Source organism: Pteropus alecto, unplaced genomic scaffold, assembly GCF_000325575.1.
Source record: "Pteropus alecto unplaced genomic scaffold, ASM32557v1 scaffold92, whole genome shotgun sequence".
NCBI classification, from domain to species: domain Eukaryota; kingdom Metazoa; phylum Chordata; class Mammalia; order Chiroptera; family Pteropodidae; genus Pteropus; species Pteropus alecto.
Window position 1 is genome coordinate 1,591,073 of NW_006432447.1, and position 20,459 is coordinate 1,611,531.

At 47.5% G+C, this 20,459-nt stretch overlaps 1 protein-coding gene and 1 pseudogene across 1 annotated transcript in view; both read right to left on the reverse strand.

The window, feature by feature from the left end:
- The window catches only part of SPSB4 (splA/ryanodine receptor domain and SOCS box containing 4), a 76,984-nt gene that overhangs the window by 1,599 nt on the left and 54,926 nt on the right, over window positions 1-20,459 (reverse strand). The window lies entirely within an intron of this gene.
- Window positions 8,875-8,990, reverse strand: LOC112476007 (annotated as a pseudogene).

Here is a 20,459-nt window from a genome sequence, read left to right on the forward strand (position 1 = left end):
GCATTGCAACTGATGCAAATGATTAGACTAAAGAACCGCGAAATCAATGCAGTGGGTGACCAGCAATTAAAAAAACAAAAAACGAAAAACAAGAAAGAGAAAATAAAGAGCAATGCCCACAGTAAAGGTAAACATTGTCCCATGAAAGTTTTACCTCTGACGTAGGCCTTTAATGTGTCACAATATAAAAAATGTTTCTTTTTCACTACGGGTCTTGATAAAAATGAGAACGGCAGACCTAGGGAGATCTCAAGTGGACTTCCTTTTAGAGACAGATTAGGTTCGGAGAGGCTCTTTTAAATGCCTTTGAATCCTCAAACTTCCCCTGTACCCTTCTTTGATGGTCAGCAGAGGGATGCGTTTCCTTCTAATATTCGGTTATGAAAGAATTCATATTTTAAAATCCATAAGCCAAGGAACCTCTGGACATAGGACCGAGTCTAACTGGCTTTATTGCAGACACACTAATTTAGGCTCTAATTCTCTTCTGGACCCTTTGGCAGCCCTGGAAATGGAGGAAGACTAGAGGTCTGCAAGTTTAAACAAGTGCCTAATTGGGATGGAGGGTAATATATACAATATTTCCTAAATGCATAGGGACAGATATCTGGCAGTTCCCATATGGAAGGGATGTTTAAAAGCTTCGAAAAGAAGATACCTGGATGGGGTTTTGAAGGATGACTAGGAGTTTTATGTAATGTGAGTTGGGAAACGTGGTCTAGGCAGAGAGAACAAGCATCGGTAGAGGCATAAAGCACGACGGGCGGGAAGGTCTGGAGGGAGAGGAATGGTGCGGCTCGGCGGCATCAGGAATGAGGATGACGGTTGGTCACATGTTGTCTCATGTGGCTTGTAGAGGCCTAGTTTTTCCTAAGCTTGCAGGAATATACTGAAGGCCGAAAACTGCATCTGTTATTTATTTATTTATTTATTTATTTTTGGTAACAGAACAAGTTATATTTTTAAAGTTTTCTATAATGTGCTAAGATACAATAAAACTGTAAGTGGTAAGTACCAACACAGAGTTGTGATAGGAATAACATCGCAAGGGATGGGAAGGTGGTCAAGAATGCGTTTTATAGGAATTCTCATTTACTAGAGCTGCAGAGTTAATAAGGAGAGCCATGAAAATTAAAGCAGGACTTGGCTGCTGCGTTGGAAGCCATGCATGAGTTGTGTCCAGCGCTGCTTCACTTGAGGAGACGTGGTGGTGCATCTGCATGGAGCGTCAGTGGCTTTGAACGCTTTCACCTCTATATCTTCTTTTGATCCTACACAAACCCTCAGGTGGCCAGGGAGGCCAGGGCATCCCCTCCTTTCTAGGCCCAGGAGGCAGATCACTCGCCCTTCACTCACATGGTCACACGTTACCATGCCTAGGCCAACACATGACAGTCTCCTCAGGGCGTCCCCATCTCTCCCCTAGCAATGCCTCTGAACCCAACTTTCCCATTCCCTGTCCTCCATGTGTGGCTCTGACCCAAGCTTTGCACCCCCCACCCCCACTCATTCATTCCTCTGCAAACCCCTCGCCCTCCCCCAAATCCTCCCATCTTTGACATCTGGCTGGAAGCCAGCCTCCCCACTGTAAATTTCCATGACCTTTTAGTTTCTATGATACCAGTGCTTGCGCCATACCATTGAATGTTGGGGAGAAAGAAAACCAATAGTCCTGCTTAATGGGCAATTGCTACTTATCTACCAGGTAATGTGAGGGATGAAATATAATTGTAGCTACTCTTTACTGAAGACTTATGTGAATAAGTCAGGCATTTGGCTAAACTCATGTGAATGCATGTATCAAATTCTTATCACGACAACCTCTTGGGGTAGGAACTATTATGATCTCCGTTTTAAGAAGAAAATGGAGACATAGAGGGTAAATCACTTGCCTAAGGACACACAGGTTGTAAGTGGCAAAGCCCAGAGTTGAACCCAGGCAGCCGAAAGCCAGGATTTGTCTTATATCTTAACCACATTTACTGAGCATCTGTTTTGTCCTTTTTGCTATGCGAGGTTGATTATCTCATTTAGATGTGACTGGGCCTACTTTAAAGAAAAGGAAACTGAGGCTCAGAGAAGTGGACAGGCTTGTCCAGAATCACACAGCCCCCAAAGCCTGTATTTGGAGCTGTATGCTGACTCCTTTAAACACCACACAAATCAGAGAAAGTTGCTTTAAGGTGAGAAGTGTAGGAGATAATCACCTGTCTCCTGGGCTCATCTCCTGGGCTCATAGTCCACACACGGACTCTAACTCTCTGGTTGTGACCACTTTCCAGTTCAGCACTGTCCCCTTGTCCTGCCATGAGGTATGCACCCACCTAAATGGGCTGCCCTGAAACCAAGAAGCTTTTTCTGTTCTCAGCCCACCCATTCCAGTGTGGGCCCCCACCAGCCACAATCTCACTTCCACGTGTTTTGGGATCTCCAGGACTTTGGAGTCCCTGGTTGGAGCTCCAGCTCTGCCACTTCTGTGCCTTTGTGAAGGTTACTCTGAGCCCTTGTTTCTTTATCTACAAAGCAGAGCAGCAATTCCCAGGTTTGCAGAGAGGATTATAGGAAATGACAGGTGCACAGTGCCTTGCCTGAGGCACGGTATGTAGTGAGAGCCCAGGAGATGCTGGTCTCCTCCAGGGCGTGTTGGCAGAACACCTGGACACACTGCAGCCTGAGCACACTGCACCGAGCACCTCACCCCTAACCGCTGCCAGAAGTGCCCTTTTCCTACAATCAAGACAAACTCGGCAGGGATTTTTAGTTTCATATATTTACCAATGAATTGGTTACAAGGAAACTGTGAATTTCCTAAAGGACATGACCTTGACGCAACCATTTTAGGGCTCACAGCCTCCAGCCTGGGAGATGGGCCAGAAATCATCTATTGAATAAATGAATGGACTTGCTGCTTTGAGCATCTCTTCTATAACTGTTTTAAGCTACTGAAATAACTTGCTCTTACATGGCTGCATTTCTGTCCCATCTCCGCACTCTCCTGTAAACCCACTGATGAGAGGCTTGTGGTGAGAGTTAAATGAGTTAGAAAGTGCTTAGCACAGTGCCCAGCATATAATAGGTGTTCAGTAAATGCCACGTCTAGCTATCTCTTTCTCATCCAGGCATTTGTTAGGTCGCCCCTGGTGAGGAAGAGCTCGGGGAGGGCTGTTAACTGGGTGGGCTCTGGCTGGGAGGCAAGCAGTTCCTTCTCTGATGTCAGGTGGGCTCGCATTTTGTATCAGGAAAATTTTGAGCTGTTAAAGTTTGATAATCGTTGTCAAAGCTTAAGAGCTTCTTAACCACTTTAATGCTCTAGGCACATACTGGGTCCTCAATGTCCAAAATGCATAGCCTTGTCAGCAAACCCAGCTCCCTGTGCGCTCCCTGCCTACTTAGGAGCTGAAGAGGAGAAGGAAAGAGCCTCTTTTATCTTTATTCCTCTGCAGTCATTGAAATAAGTCTGGAGCCCAAATTCTAAAGGAAGAGAGAATAGTGAGCAGAGGTTCAGAGCACGTCTTTAGAACTCAATGTGAAATATCGACCATCTCTCCTCATTTCTGATGACCGCATGGCAATCCTGCAGTGCACAGAGAAAGCCCTTGCACAGCTGTGGAACTTCCAGCGCTCCAAGGATGCCCGCCCGGCGCTGGCTGGGGCCATCCCACTGACTCCTTTCTGTCACCCCTCTTGGCTTTGCAACTTCTTAGAGCTGCCATATGTCCAGGCTTAGGAATGATCACCCAGGTGGAAAGAGACACATAGAATTTTCCAGCATGGGAAGGGTTCTCAGAAATATTTTCTGACTAAAGAAAAAAATTAAAAAGGAATCGTTGTTTGCAAAAGGGAATATCCAAACGGCCAATAAATATATGACAATGTGCTTGACTTCCTGAATCATTGGGGATATGCAAATTAATACCATAATGTGACTCTGCAATATTCCAACCAGTATAGCTAAAATGAAAATGAGACGGTAACAAGCACTGGTGAGAATGCGGAGCAACTGGAACTCTCACAGTGCTGCAAATGGACGTGTAAATTGGCATAACCATGTGGGAAAACCGTAAGTGTCTCCTAAAGCTGAACTTATGGCCTGCCGTTTTACTCCTAGGTGTGCACGTGTTCACCAAAATGCATGCACACAAATGCTCATGGAGGCACCAAACTGCAAACGACAAGTCTGTCCACCAACACTGGAATGTCTAAATAAATGGCATATCTTCATGGATACCGAATACTAATCTGCCATGAAAATGAAGGAACCATAGTTACATGCAAGAACACAGATGAATTACTCAAACATAATTTTGAATGAAAGACAAGTACTTTTTGTGTGACTCCATCTCTATTGAGTTTAAACACAGGTTGATGAAGTGAGGGCAGTGGTGACGTTGGGGGAGCAGTGACTGGGAGGGGGCATAAGAGAGCTCCTGGAGGGCAGGTATTGGTCTGCTCCTTGCTTTGAGTTCTGGCTATACCAGCGTGTTCAGTTTGTAAAGATCATCAAGTTGCTCACCTGAGATTTGTACACTTTCTGCATATATATTTCAAAAATGAGTTTACATTAAAAAAAAAAAAAAATTAGTCATTGACTGAGTCAGGAGTGCCTTGGCTCCCTGCAGGGTGGGTTTGGATAACACCTAAGCTAGTGGGGGCAAAGTGGGAGAAAGGGGCTGGCTTGGAATCCCAGCTCCTGCTCCCACCACCAGTGGGCTAGATGGCTGGCTCACCTTCTTGGAGCCATATTTTTCTCATCTGTGAAAGGCGGATGGCAACATCTCCATTGTGCTTTGTGATGATGATATGACACAACATGCTCCTTGCCTTAAAGGCATTCTCTTATTTCAGGCCATCAGCCCAAGAAGTACCTCTAAAAATAGTAGTAATTTACTTATTGTGGTTCTAAAAATGTCTCAGTACATGATCCTAATTATTAACAATACTATGCTTTGGATGAAGATTTAACCCCCTGCACCACTCCAAGTAAGCCACACAACTTCCCGGGACTCTGCTTTGCTGTCACGAAAATGGGGGAGTTAGCTTTCTGGTTGCGATGGTCTATGTGTGTGATAGAAATGAGTGGAGATTTTGGCACAGGAATTGGTGGCTTAAGTTGCTTCCCTGGGCCCCTTGAAGTCTCCTCTGCCTGCAGTGGGGAGATGTTAAGACAGGTGTCACCACCCTACCCCCATCCCTGCATTTATTTTGGAAAAAGTTCAACGTTTTAAGGTCAGGAAGTGAAATTCTTCTGCAACAGTTTTAGACAATGGTCAGCAAATGGGAGAAGGTTCGATTGACAGCCCTGAAGTCTGAACTTAAGCAGACCCGAGCACCATTTTATTTGTTTTCAGGAAAAGAAAGGAGAAGACACACATGTGGGCAAGGACACACACACACTATGTGTCAGACATTGTACTAATCACTTATCCACAGCCTATGTTTTTGGTGTCCAAAGACAGAAAATGGCCTCCATGCCTCTGGGCCTCTCCTCATGCGGCTCCTTCGGCTGGAATACCCTTCCCTGTGCTGACAGCCAGGAGCCTGCCTTCTTTTCAGGACCCAAATCAAGTGTTGCCTCTTCCCCAGTGACATGGCTCCTCTGCTGTCTGGGTGTGCACGTGTCAGGTGTCAGTCCACTCAGTTAATGACAAAAATGGGCACATGTATCTGTACCTGTTGGCCTCATCCTGGCCAACGAAGCCCTCGGCTCACATCTAGAAAGCATTTGGAATCTGGAGTTTTCTTCTAGCAAGCTTTACTATTTCCCCAGAAAAAAAAAGGGGGGGGGTTGTGATGACAGCCAGGACACAAGCAGCATCTTCAGATGAACTCTGTGCCAACAAGTGTCATCGTACAGATGGTTCCCACAGCCCAGGTGGGGCCCTCATGGTTCCCTGGGATAGAGAGTGATCGAGTCACTTCACATGCATAGAGGAACACCGCACAGCCAGACAGTCCTAAATAATGAATGGCCTTTCCGAGCAACACTGCTCGGCACGGACGTGGGAAACTCCAAAGGGGAGAACCCAGAACAAGGAGTGGTGGAAAATGCCACCTGAACTGTGCGAGGTTGTGCTCAAGGGGGCAGCCTGGGCCCACACATTTTTACTCTCCCACCCAGAGTCTCCCTGAAATGACAGAAGATATGTGCATGTGTGTGTGTGCGCATGTGTGTGTGTGTGCATGTGTGTGTGTGCGCGTGTGTGTCTGAAGGACCTGGAAAGCAAGAAAGGCAGTCAGCTGGGTAGACACTGGGGCAAATTCCAGGCAGACTGAAAGCAGATGGGACAGGAGGGTGGAGAAATCGAGCAGAGAACTGGTAGTCCTATATGCCAGGGGTGAACATGGCTCTCATTGAAGGGGCCTTGGAGAAGCCCCAAACTCCAGCAGCAAAGGGCAGACTGGACATGGAGCAAACATTGGGGTAATCCCTTAAAGAATTATAGTGCCAGTAGCGGGGGCAGTTGTGCCGCCCTCTCTGCCTCAGCTAAAGTCTGGGCTCTCCAAATGAGGTGGGTAGCCTTGGGAGGCTCCTGGTCAGTGCAAAGGTCTAATGGAGAAGCCTAATGCAGCCTGAATAAGTGCTTTACCACCACAGAAGTGGCCACAGTGGAAAGGAGAAGATACTGAAGTGCTGGAGGGCCTGGCTGCCTGCCAGCTCCCTGACCAAGTGCCCAACAGGAAAGTGTGTCCAGCAAAATAATCTCATTCAATGACTCCATGGTGCTCCCAGGCAAAGGGGAGCTATGTTGCTGCAGAGCAGACAGCAGCTATATTTTCGTACATGTTCAGTGCCTCTGAAAGAAGAGCCTGTACTCATCCATTCTGAGAGTTATGCAAGGAGGTACTCCAGCAAAATAAAAAAGGAATCCAAGAAATCAGGTGGCATGAGCTTCCAAAAAAAGGGAGGGTAAATGGAACTCAGACGTGAAAGAAGGTCGAATGAATGACAGGAAGATCCATTAGATGTTGATGCCTGGAAGATCCTCCTTGCAGTGGCCGTCATTTCTCTGTAGTGCCATCCCCACAATGCTCAGTGTCTCCTGACCTCTGACTCTAGCCCTTAGCTTCTCCACCACTCGAAACTCCCATTCTGTCCTCTGGAATGGTTACGCCACACATAGAAAATTGCACCCCAGCTTCTCTGAGAGCCTCCTCCACTTCCTACCTTAATCGAACCGTATATTTTCTCCCAGGACACCACTGCCCTTTGACCTTCTCTGGGGCTGTTTGTGCTCTGAGGGCTGTAGCTCCCAAGTTTGTGGCACAGGCCAAGTGGGCTTCCTGAGGGAGGTGGCGCAGGAGCTCTCAATCCCTCTTGCCACATACAAAGCACCTCCATCTGCTCGTGAGAACTCCCAGCTCCTTCGTGGCTCACGCTTGACTCGGCTTCTCCCTCTGCTTGCTGCGGTTATCTCCCGACCTCTGGGCCCTGGTTGTCAGAGCTCTGGCCTGGCCTCCCAGGCCCCCTATCCACCCACACCTGCCTCATCTCCCATGACAGCATCCTCCACAGGCACGACCCTCCCATCACTAAGGCTCCTGGTTCTGGACTGCTCCATCCTCAGGGACACTCTCCCCCACCCAGCGACTCACTCTCTGGGCCACACCATGGACGTCAACATCGCCCCCAAATGCCCACTCCAGTACCCTAGTCTCTGACCACCGGGTCAGCCACCTCCGCTGTGATCATATTTCACCTCTTGGCTTCAGAGCCCTCTCTTTTTGCTCAACCTATCAGCATTCCTCCTCTTTACCTCCTTCCTCACTCAGCTGAACAATTCAGGGACAGAGGGCATGGGAACAGGTGGGCATGGTGGGGCAGCCAGTGAGTGGCTGGGGAGTGGGTGCAGGGTTGGACTAGAAAATGAAGTAGAAGAGAAGCATCTTGAATTCATTTTATCTCTGTTCTGTTCCATTTCAGGGCCTCCCTCCCGCTGCCCCGAACTTGCCACACAGCTGAGTGGAAAGTGGCTGAGCAGCTGGCAGCCTGGGCTCCGGCTGGCCTTGGTCACCAGCTGGCAAAGTGGCCTCACCTTCCTTCTCAGGGCTTCAGAGTATATCAGTGAGGCAAGCGGCTTGGCAGGAAGGCTCAGAGTCCTTCCCACCAGCTGATGCTTGGTGGAACAGAAATCACATTTAATCCTGGCAGGGGAAGGACTTTGACTAGACCCAATCAGGTTAGGTTAAAAGACACATAGAAAAGTAAGTGGCACAGCCAGTGATGCCTGTGAGATAAATGTTAGGTGAGCCTTGGAGACTCAGGGCTGTGGCTCTCAATTATGTGGCACAGGCCAGGCAGGCTTCCTGGGGGAGGTGGTACTGAGCTATGCCCAGGGGAGCTAGCTGGCTATATCCTGCTGTTATTATCAGGGCAGAGCTATTCAGAAGCCGCACTCAGCTTCACCAAGTGAGGCTCATTTCAGCCACGGGCTCACATTAGCATGGTAAAAGGACGAGGGATCTAGTTGACCCGAATACCTCATCTAAGCATCTTCTGTCCAGGGACACTCTTGGCTCCACTGGCCAAGATCTCAGCAGGGCTGGAGCTGCCTGTCCACTCACATTGCTGCCGAAGCCAGGTGGGTATTAGCTAGTGCCCTCTCCCACCTGTGAGGAAAAATGAATGGTTCCAGGAGGGTGCCGGGGACTCACGCTGTCCTGGAGATTTGTAGCCTCAACTTGTACTTACCACACATGCATGTATTCATCAAACTTCTACCTACAAACTTGCTTTGCAGGACCTAACCAGGAAGCTGGGCACACAGAGCCTCCTGGGGGTACAGATAGGACAGGGAGACCCAACTAAATGGAGTTCAGAGGGTTCTGTGCTTAAGAGAAGGAATTATTATTATTATTAATTATTGTTATTACTTATGCCTACAGCACCTGGTCTTCCTAGGTGGTCTCCCTTCTAAGTACTAACCAGGCCCAACCCTGCTTAGCTTCCGAGATCAGACATCAAGCTTGTTCAGGGTGGCGTGACCGTAGACCATGGACCGTGGCTCCACTGGGGCATGAACCCAGGACCTTCTGTGTGTAAAGCAGACATGCTAACTGCTACACTATGGAACCATGTCCAAGAGAAGGAGTTGTAAGGGGGAGCTGTGAGAGCCAGGAAGAGAGGCATCTAACCCAGGACAGCTTCCTGGAGGAGGCTGCAGCTAAGAGCAGTTTTAGAGGATGAATAAGAGCTCATTGCAGGTTGAGAAAGATGTTTATTGGCTCCAAAGGCATATCTCTAAGATGTGTTCAAAGGAATCTCTCTTGTGTAACTGGGGAAAATTTATAATTTTCTTGGATGGCAATTTGAGGAAACAGTAATCAATTGTTGGAGACAATCTAGTCTATTAAAAAAAAAAACAATCGGCGTCCTCACCTCACCAGAAACCAAGACTATGTCCTAGGTATCTTAGCCAAGTGCTGTGTGGGTGTCCGGGAGTGTCAAGGGCTGAATCCACACCATGCAATGTCCTGTGCATCACCTGACATCGTGTGCATCACCTTTCGAACGAAAACATTTCTAAAAAGGTGCATCTCAACTTCTATTTTCATAACCCTGAATTCCAACGAGAATGATCAATATCGGTATTCTTGAAGTCTGAGACACTTCTATTCTGGAGAGGAAACTGAAATGACTCTCTATACCTCAATTCAATGTGTTTTTAACATCTACCTTTGTCCAATTTAGAGATGTTGTCACACCAACCTCCCCCGTGGCTCCAGATGGGGACCCTAGTGAGCTAGTTATCAAAATGTGGTCCATGGACCAGTGGCTTTGGCCCAGCCTGGGAGCCCATTGGAAATGCAGGATCTTGGGCCTCACCCAGACCAACTGTATCAGAAGCAGCATTTTAACGAGATCCCCAGTGATTCCAATACACAGGTCTACAGACCCGCTCCATGGGGATGCTCCCCACAGCCTGGCACCATGCAGTGACACCAAGTACCTCTTGTTCCTCCTCACCGCTGTGCTTTGCCAATGGGATCCCTGTCCTGGGGGCCATATCCCAGACTCCCAAGCCTGGACCTTCAGACACACTCGTCGTGCCTGTCCTCCGCCCTCTAAATCCCCCCCACCATTAAGCCCCTCCACGTCGACCTTCCAGTTTCTGTTCCATCCTGACTTTCTATCTTCATGACCAGCTCTCTAGTCACTTCCTGACTCCACTGCGACAAGCAGCCTCCCGAGGGTCTCCCTGCCTCTACCATCCCTACCCAGCACAGCTCACACCCTCTGCTGCAGGGGCCCCTCCTGCTCTCAGCACACTCCTCCTAGCAGAAGCCCGAGTGGTTCTCATCATTATGGTGATGGAGGAAGCTACGAGGCAACCCCAGTCGAAAATATTCTGTTGTGTTGTCAGACGTCATTGTCTAATTTTCGGTTCATCCCCCAGCCTGAGACAAATCCCTGACTGCCCTGAGATGCTGCAGAATCCTTTCCAGTTGTTAGTGTTGTCTTTGCTCCTGCAGATTTTGTGTTACCACAGGCAAGGACTCGGGGGTTTTGTCCTTGCTGTCCAGCCCTTATGGCTCTGCTTTGGACATCATGGATGCTTGGTCAGTAGGAATGAGCAGGCCAGGGTCTGGGAGAGGGGAGGCAGCTGCAGTGAGCCTTCATCTCTACAGAGGCAACTGCAGCTAAAGAACCCTCCAGCAAGGTCTCAGTAGCCAGACAGAATTAGAAACATACTGTACCAGTTCCTCAGTCTGGTGGAAGGATGCTCCTGACTCAGCCAAAAGACTTCCCAGAAAATCTTGCTGTTTTCAGTTTTGAGCCCATCCCAGTTTGCAGCACGATGGCTGGGCACCCCGGCCTGGGCGAGGGCAGCCCTTAGTCACATGGGGAGAACCCTGGGTAGGGGGCCTCTAGCTGGCATGCACCTTGAACCACGGGATCTTCCCAATATCCCTATAAGTTTTCTCTGCCACTGCAGCCGTGGGAACAACCTGGCTGCCTGTCCCAGATACTGAAGGAAGCACATCTGACATGGGGAGTTGGGGAGAGGAGCAGAATGATCCTCCAGAGAGAGTTGGTCCTCATCCCACCCAGAGCAGGGTCAGGGTCAGAGTCCTCAGGGATGGGCCCCCCATTTCTCATGGTGCGTCCCCTTCCAAAGAAGGAGAATAAGGAGCGCGGGGCGGCAGGACTTGCCCCCTAGACTTACTTAAAGCTGTAGCAATGACCGCAGCGTGGTATTGGCGCAGGAATGGATAAACTAGGAAGTTCAAAAACAACTAGGACTGAAAGCCTTGTTTAGACACACATCTATACGTGGAAAATCGACAAAGGAAGAGTGAACACCAAATTCAGAGGAGTGGTTGTTTTGAGGCAGAGGGTGGGGGTTGGCAGGGACAGACCAGGGAGGTGCACGGAGGTACCTGATTGTCAGTGTTCTGGTCTTTGGGTTGGGCAGCAGAGCCATGATGGCATTAAGTTATAAAGAAGGAAACACATAAATAAGCAAATTAGAAGGACAGGGGCTAAGCATGGGGCCCACGGTGAGAGTGTAAGGGTTATGTTTAGTCCAATTCTGTGTGTTAGAGTTTCAGAAAAAAACAATAAAGAAAAGACAGCATAAGCGAATGAGACAAGTTATGAGTTGGCCTCAGTTTGGCTCAAACAAGAGCTTGGCCATAAGAAGAATTAGAGTTAAATTCTAGTTAAGGAATAATAACGGAGTCCCTCTTGCCTGAAAACTTAGCGCTGCTCAGGGGAAGGCATCGCTGGGTACCACAGGAGACACAGCTGGGCCTGGAGTGAGAAGACTTAGAGCCGAGGCTGGCCTTACCCAGCAGGGTGGGACAATCCCTGGCTCACAGGCAATGTGGGAAGATGAGACGAGGGACAGAAGCCAGGTACCCAGCTGGGGCCCTAGCACAGGTGGGCAATCAGCACATGACAACTACTATTGTTTCAGAGCAGTCAGTCCTTCAGGATAAAGTGAAATCTGGGGCAGCTGGTATAGAGCTGAGGACTGGATACCCCAGAGAGAATGCCTCTGTGTTGATAACCACAGGTAATTCCGACCGAAGGTCTGAGCAGGCCAGAGCAGCCAGAGCATCCGGGAGCCGGGTTTGAATCCAGTTCTGTGGGATCCCAGCTCCAGCCCCGTCCATCTGCCTCTGCTACTTTTCAGGATGTTTGTTCTAATCTTTTCATCAGAAGCAGGTGCATGAGGAAACCCGTGAATGTTGATATATTTTCAGTCCATCTTGGTGTCCTTACTGGGCTCTTCAGCTCAATTTTTGGCAACAACAATAATAATAACACTAATAGTAATAAGGTGAATAGTTGCAGCAAGCACTTATATAGAACTTCCTATGTCCTGAGACATTCTAGGCACTTTATGTCCTACTATCCTTACTGCTCACTACGATCCAATGATGTAGCTACTAATACGAATGCCCATGTACACACTGAGGAAACTGAGGCACAGAGAGGTTAAGTTAACTTACAGCCACAGTTAGTGATGAAAATGAAATGGGAACTTGGGTTTAGGACACAGTCTCTGTTGCCATACTCTTCCGGGGAGATGGGGTGACAGTCACTGCAAGGAAACCCTTTCCAGCCCTACTGATTCTGTCCCTGTTCCCCTGCCCCTGCCCCTCAGCTCTGTTCTGTGTGTTGGTGCCAGCTCATTTCTGTGCACTGGAGGTCCCTGAATAGACTGGAGGTGGGCCCTGGACTCCACAAAGCCCTGACGTGGGCTGGCAGGTAAGCTGTGAGGTGGCCCAGACAAAGGACCCTGCCTAGTGGGGGACAGTTACTAGTGGGTCGTCCAATGCACCTGGTCCTGTTTGGGATTCGGCCTGAAGAATTTGGAGAGGAGCAGGAGGCCAACGCAGACTGTGTTAGGGAGACTTCTCCCCTCCAGACCCAGCCACCAGATCCAAGGCCATCGAGACCCGTGCTGCAGCAGCCCTGGGCTGTGCTCCTGCACCCACCAGGCCGACTGGCACAGCTGACTGTTTTCTAGCAAACAACCAAGGTCAAGCACACTTCCTCCCACTTGGGAAACATCACCACTTTAGCCTCTTGCTAAACAGCATAAGCCCCGGGGGTTTAATATGAAGGCTTTCTAATGGATTTATGGTGTTTATTTGACCTTTCTAAGTGTGAGCTCAGAAACAGGCCCAGAGGAAGATGGTGGAAGCTTGTTTTTCTTAAGCAAAACTGATGAGTAAACTGAATTCTTGGATGGAGTCTGCCAGGTTTTCTCAATATAGTAGCTTTTGTCAAAAAAATCCAGCTGGGCTCAAGAGGAAGCCTGTGTTTATGGGATAGCTCTGGAGGAAAACTACTAAGAAGTGGTAAATGATGAGGTCTGTAAATACATATTTTTAGCATGTAAAGAGCCATGATACAGAATAATAGCAATTTTGGAAACTACTGCTCTACTTCAACTTCTAGTTTCAAGGCAAATGTATTCTCGTTTTAGGTAACTTTTTAAAAAGTTAACAATCAGTGCATGAATAAAAAGCACTTCTAGTAATCACAAATATGTTTGGATTTTGGACCAGAGGCTGCAAACTCCAATGCCTAGGGGCCGGGCAAGTAGCCCAAGTGACTAGCAAGGAACAGGTGTGAGCAGTGGTTACGAAAGAGTGGTGAGCTTGTGGACACTGCAGAGGACCACCACTCAGTTCCAGCCTCAGCCCCAAGCAAGACAGTGCGAGCCCAGTGTTACAGATTTCCCGATCTTTCAAAAGCCTGGAATCAAGATTTTTACGTGACATTTGTGTTATTTTAATTTAGTATGGCCCAACAAAATTTTCCTAGGCCCAGATACAGCCCCGGACTAACACTGTCTCTTCTATAGTGGAGTGAAGCGCGCCTACCACCTTTATGGGATGTCGGTACCTGCCACCCTACCTGGGGGCAGCCCATGCTCCTAAACTGCCAGAAGGTCTGATCCAACCACAGAGGTACAGACTCCATTGGATTTAGGAATTTGCTCACCCTTCTTTCATGCCATGGAAGAATCTAGCTATAATATCTATAACTATGTGTAAAAAAAACCACAGAACTTTGTGAAAACTCCATTTTTCTCTCTCTGAGGTCTCTCAGCATGGATTCTGACCATCCAGATTGGGAAGATCTCACTCACCTAGTCACCGAACTTACCCACTCTTCCTTCTCACCCGGTTTTCCTGCATGGGCCCCAGGTTGGTAAAATGTACAGTTTACTGTACAGGGGTTAGAATGCCTGGGAGTCAGGGGGCGTCATAGAGACCGCTATAGAGTACTAGTAGTAATAACAGCATCAGCATCCACCAACAGTAATAACGACTAATATAGAGTTTGTCCCATGCCAGGTGCTATTCTGAGCAGGTACCATGTTTACCTCATTCTAGAGATGAGGAAACTTAGGCACAGATAGGTCATGTGATTCCCAAGGTCATCAGCTCCAGAGTTCGTGTTCCTCACAAGATTCTCCTCAATGCTCAGAATGTCGATGTAATCGGTGTAAAATGTTTATATCTATTTTTCCATAAAATCAGATATCTTCTTATTTCTTATCTTACTTCAGACAAGTGGGAGCAGATGGTAGAGGTTTAAGGACAAAAAAGATTTTAGTAGAGAAAAATGACAAAATTAACTTTTTTGTTTGTGTGAGTTAGGAAAAGGCAGAAAAATACTTTAGTTTAAGTTATGGCAAGATATTGAGAATCCCCATGACCCTGGATAAAAATAACCTAATAATACTGTATCATATACTGGCTAGTTGCTAAGAGAGTAGATCTGAAATGTTCCCACCACAAAAAAAGAAATAGTAATTATGTGGCATGATAGAGATGTTAGCAAAGGTTCTGGTGGCAATAGTTTGCAATATATAAGTGTATCAAATCAACAGGTTGTACACCTTTAATGTACACAAGGTTATATGCCAATTATACCTCAATAAGGATGGAAAAAATATTTATTTCCCAGTTAAAAAACAAAAAACAAAAAACAACAACCCAAGGCAAGCAGCAACTGCCCTCTGCTGAGCCCTGCCTCTGGACCTGGCGTGATCCACGGGAGCATCATCTCACTGGGACCGCAGCAAGTCCAGACATAGCACCATCATCTCATGTTATTTCATGGTGAGGGAAACAAGCACAGAGGCTAAGCCGCTGGCACAGTACTACAGAGCTGATGAATAGAGAACAGATTCAGTGTGTTCTCGCTACGTTTTTTGTCAATGACCCCCAGGAGTCCCGTGCTTCTTGAGAATCTGCTGTGTGCAAGGCTAGGTGCTGGGGAGTCCGAAATGCATCAGACGCCCTTGATTCGAAGAGCGTGGTCTCCTGGAGGTGATGGTGGGGGAAGGTGCTCCCCCAGTGCCATGCTCTGAGTGAATGAGTTCACCCCTCAGATAGTTTCTGCATGAACATAATTGCCCTGTTGACTGAAGTCCGGTGACAATTTCCTTGTACTGAATTTTATGTAACATAAAATAACTCTTTTAAAGTATATAAGTCACCACGTTGTACAACTATCACCTTTATCAAGTTCCAAACCATTTTCATCACCCCCAAAGAAAGCTTATGCCCAGTAAGCAGTTCCCTCCCATTCTTCTTTCCTCCAGCCCTTGGCAACCACTAATCTGCTTTCTATCCCTATAAGTTTATCTATCCTGGGTATTTCATATCAATAGAATCATATGTGACCTTCTGAAGTTGGCTTCTTTTACTTAGCAACACCATCTTCAAGGTTCACCCATGTTGGACCATGAATCAGAACTTGATTCCTTTTTGAGATAAATTATTTTCCATTGTATTGATATACCTTATTTTTTTAAATTCATTCATCCCTTGATGGACATTTTGGGTTGTTTCCATCTTTTGTCTATTAGGACTAGAACTCCTAGGAATATCTGTGTACAAGTATTTGCTTGAATACCCGTGTTCCTTTCTCAGTGGCATATCCCCAGGAGAGGAATTGCTGGGTCACATGACGACTCTGTTTTACTTTTCGAGGCACTGTTCTCCAGTGGCTGCATCACTGTACATTCCGGCCCCCACACACTGCCCCTCTCTGGGCCACAGTTCTTGGCTTGTGTAAGGGGTGAGGGTGGGTCTCTTTTCCAAAGCAGCAGGACCCAATTGCCAAGAAAATCTTTAGGTAGAACCCCAGTCTATTCAGCAGACGGAGGAAGCTGCTTGGAGCAGAGTGTGGGGTCCCAGGCTCCCACATCAAGGAAGGGCTAGGAGGCCTACGGAGGAACAGGGTTTGGAACCCCCTTGCAAGTTCCACATTCTGAGAAGTGAATGGTAAGTGTCCGACTCTTGCTCAACGGCCAACAAGGGCACACTCTCTTGCTTTTAAAATCATATGTGAGAACAGTACCTCGTTTTTAGTAAGCATGTTGGCTTTTCCGAGGATCTTCACAAACATCCTATTTGCTGTAAGAGAATCAAATCATTCCAAGAACACACTCAAGGATTTATGAGGCCCAAAAGAACTTCTATTTACTAGGATAGAATATTCACGAACCAAGTAAATCTGCCAATTTCAATTATGTGCAAACTGGAGCATTCCCGCGTTTTTTGCTCTTCAGAGTCTGCTCTCGGGGCAGTCTCTCACAAACCCATACCTCTTTCCTGCCTCGTCAATCCAGCCCAGGGACTTAGAATAACCACTTGCTTACTATGTGCTGGGACTTGTGCTCAGAAAGTTTGACACATCACCTGCCTAAACCCTCACTATAACCCCATGAGGGAGGTGCTACAGAGCCATGGTCCCTTATCCAAAACCCTGGGGCTAGACTGTTTCAGAATTTAGAGAGTTCCAGAGTTTAGTGAGTAGGTTGCATGTGCCATGTACTGCATAACATCCCAGTGGTATGGGGCAGCACTTGCAATAAAAAAACATTAATATTTCTATAGCAAAACCTATGGATATTCACACTGAGCGAAATAAGGAACAACTATAAATAGCTTCATACCAGTTCAGGTTGAGTCCAGCTGCCAAATGAGTTTGCTCCAAACTTAGGAATAAAGCTCTGATTTTCAGAACATAGTCCTGCACTAGAATCTTCATTTAACAGAAAATGAGGCTCTGGGAGGTTAAGTGACTTGCCTAGCTAGGGTAACATAGCTGGTGAATATTGGAGATTGGATTAAAGCGAGAAGCCTGTCTTTCGAGCCCATGTCTATAACCAGTTTGTTACACGGGGAACGAACACAGATTTCTTGGGGAAAGAGCTGAATGTTCGAACCTCTGCTCTTGAGCTGTGGGATCTGGGCAAGTCACTTCACCCTTGGGACCCTCACCCCTGGGGAGATCATCAGGATTCTTCTCAAATATTCCAGCTCTCGCCCTTCTGGCACAGGATTGGCTTACCCTTCCCCACTCACTTGAAGTTGGGCATGGCCATGAGACTTGCTTTGGCCAATGTAATGTCAATGGAAGTGCCATGTATCACTTCAACCAGGAGTTTTAGGAGCCAGTATGTGTATTGCTGCCTTCTCTTTTCCATTAATGACCATGAGGGGCTGCTCCTTCTGCCCTGGATCTGAGATGAGGACACAAACCTTGCAGAACTGAGCCTTCAGTTGACCAGCAATAGACACACAGCAAGGGCAAAAACAAACCTTGGTTGTTTGAAATCAGTGCAATTTAGGGCTTATCTGCTACTGCAGCCAGACCTGTCCTATCTTGACTGATACAGGCTCTTCCTCTATAAAACAAGTTGTGTGAAGACTGAATGAAGTGACACATGTAAAGCTCCAAGACAGTGCCTGGCAATGGACAGTAGTTAATTCTTTCTCCCATTCCCAACCAGAATTCCCTGGCTGTAAGGAATGGGGGCAATAGCTAAGTTGCTCTGTTGGACCCATTATCAGGTAAAGGTCAGGGGAGCCGACAGCTGCTGAGCACAGAGGAGACACCAATTCTCTGGAGGGGCTGCCGGGTAGGAGATTCTCCGAGATGAAAATGTTCAGTGGCCAACCAAACTCGCATGAAGACCCCATTTAGCAACACTGATTAGGGAGCTATAAATAGCACCTGAACTCACTCACAGGCCATAAAACACACTTCCCTACATTGCTCCCAGCCTGTAGCTTGTTCTGCTTAATTGGGGCTCAAAATAAAATACTTGGAAGGCCACTTTGTGACAGAAGGCCCTCGTTGTCATAGTGACCAGTTGCTGGGCTAGGGATGGGGCTGAAGCGGGACACAGGGCAAAGGTAGGGAGAAGAAAGAAGAGAAGAGAGAAAGAAGGAAGAGAGGGATCACTGATAAAGGTTACCATGGAAGTCTGGAATCACGCATCGAGAGGCTGGTGGATGTATTAGCCAACTGCAGCCTGTAATGGCTGCAAAAAATGGCAGCCTCACGCATCTCCTTTTCTACCTGTGGCTGACAAATGAGGACCACTGAAGGAAGGAAGTGGGCCTGGCTGGCCTTGGGTAGATATGAGAGGTGGAAGACTTGAGTTTGGGTCCTGGCTCAGTCTCTGACCAGCTGTGAGACTTTGGTGGGCTATTCCACCTTCTCTGGGCCTCTGGTCTTTTCCACTGTGAAAGGAGAGGCCGAACGAGAAGATCACTAAGCTCTGAATGCACAGCTGGTGCTCTACAATGAAACTCCGTGCGCTAAGTCACCGCCAAGATGTATAAAGTGAAGAAAGCACCTTGCTAGGTGCATGTCAGAGCATGAGAGGAACGCCGCTGTTGGTGTGTTTGCAGAAAATATATTAGAAGAAAACGCAAGAATCTGACAGCATCCATTGCCTCTGGGAAGGGTGGCTGGGAACAGGGGTGAGCAGGAGATTTATCGCTGTCATGTTTTAATTAAGCGTTATGAAAGTATTTAATATAAATGAAATCCAAATTTAAAAAATACTGGACTTCAAAAGGCCCTGCTTGTAATGAACGACTAAACCAGTGGGGTCACCTTCCACCAACTGATCTCATTGCTCATGACTCTGCCTCATGTGCTCCTTGAACTTCTTGAACTCCTTGAACTTGGCTATGTATTTTAAACCTCCGTGCTTTCGCTCATGCTGTACCCACCCCTGAAATGTCTTCCTCAGCCTTTTCCATCTAGTAACATCTTTAAATCTCAACACCGATATCCCTCCTTCTGGGAGCACTTCCCAGATGCTACAGCTGCCCCAAACACCTGTTACTCTCTCCACTGCACTCCCACTGCACTTCGTACATCCTTTATGCATGCTTATCTCACCGAACGATCACTATTTGTGTGCCTGCCCCAAAAAACTAGCAGCAATTTGAGGAGGGGCCCAGGTGTGATTCTAGGGTGTCCAGCAGGCTTTAGCATAGAGCTCTGCTCAGTACAATGCTCTGCATCCCTGAGGGCTCACACGCAGAGGATCCATCCTTGTGGTTTATCCACTGAAAATGAAGTTGCAGCTCTCACACCATCTGCTCCCTCAACTTTATTTGAATGTGCCGGGAAAGTTAATTTTTAACTTTAGCCTGAGCAAAATATAATTAGGAAGGGCTGCACCCAGAAGCACACACAGTGAGGGGTCTGCCCCACTGCTCCGCCTGATTGCAGATGATTGATTTTGTGGGTTATTCATCACAAAGGTGTCATCTGGGCCTTTACCTTAGCTGCCTTCCTGCCTCACGGTAATGAGACACCCATGAGAAGGGGCTGCAAGGCAGAGGGTGTCGGCTGTGCAATGTAACTGGCTGTGTGAACTCAGCATGGCCCTGACCCTCACTGAGTCCCCAACCACAGCATGAAGAGACTGGACTAGGGGCCCTAAGGCCCTGCCCATTGGGACAATCTATTTGGAATTTTAAACATGAGCCCAAGAAAGCCAGAACAGTGAGAGAAGCCCACTCTAGATAAACAAATAAAATCCCACGTGAAGGTCAGAGACCAGAGGAGGGAACGTAAGGATGTCCAAGTAGTTATAGAATGATAGTCACATGCAAGATACACCCCCATGGGTAAACACGAAATCCAAAGGAAATAGCTCCTTTCTTCCAGGTACCTGAATTGAAGTCACTGTTGAAGTGTGTCTTCAGCCAGATCGCCCCTGGTGGATGGCAGTGTGGGGAGGACAGGATAAAGATTATGTCCAATCTACTCTCCTACGCATGAACTTTCCAGAGTGAATGAAGTGATGCTATCATAGGGATAGCCTTGGTTATGACCCTGATTTATCTGAAAGATCAATTATTTATAAACTCTCATTCTATTAACCCTTATATTAGTTACTAATGGATTTCTAATGGTTTTGCTTCCAGCAGCCTTTGCCTCCTTTTTTAGTCAAAACATTTCAGATTCCCTTGAGGAGTGTGTTCTTTCCTGAGACTGCCTCACCTCAGCTCCAGGGGTGGAGCCTGTGACTGGGGCTAAGCCAATCAGCACACTCTAATCCAGTAGCCACAGTGGTTGGTCCAGAGGTGGGCACGTGACCCAGGCATGGCCAATCGGAATGCTTCCTAGGACTTGCTTTAGATGAGGCATCATGATACAAGCATGCCAGCTC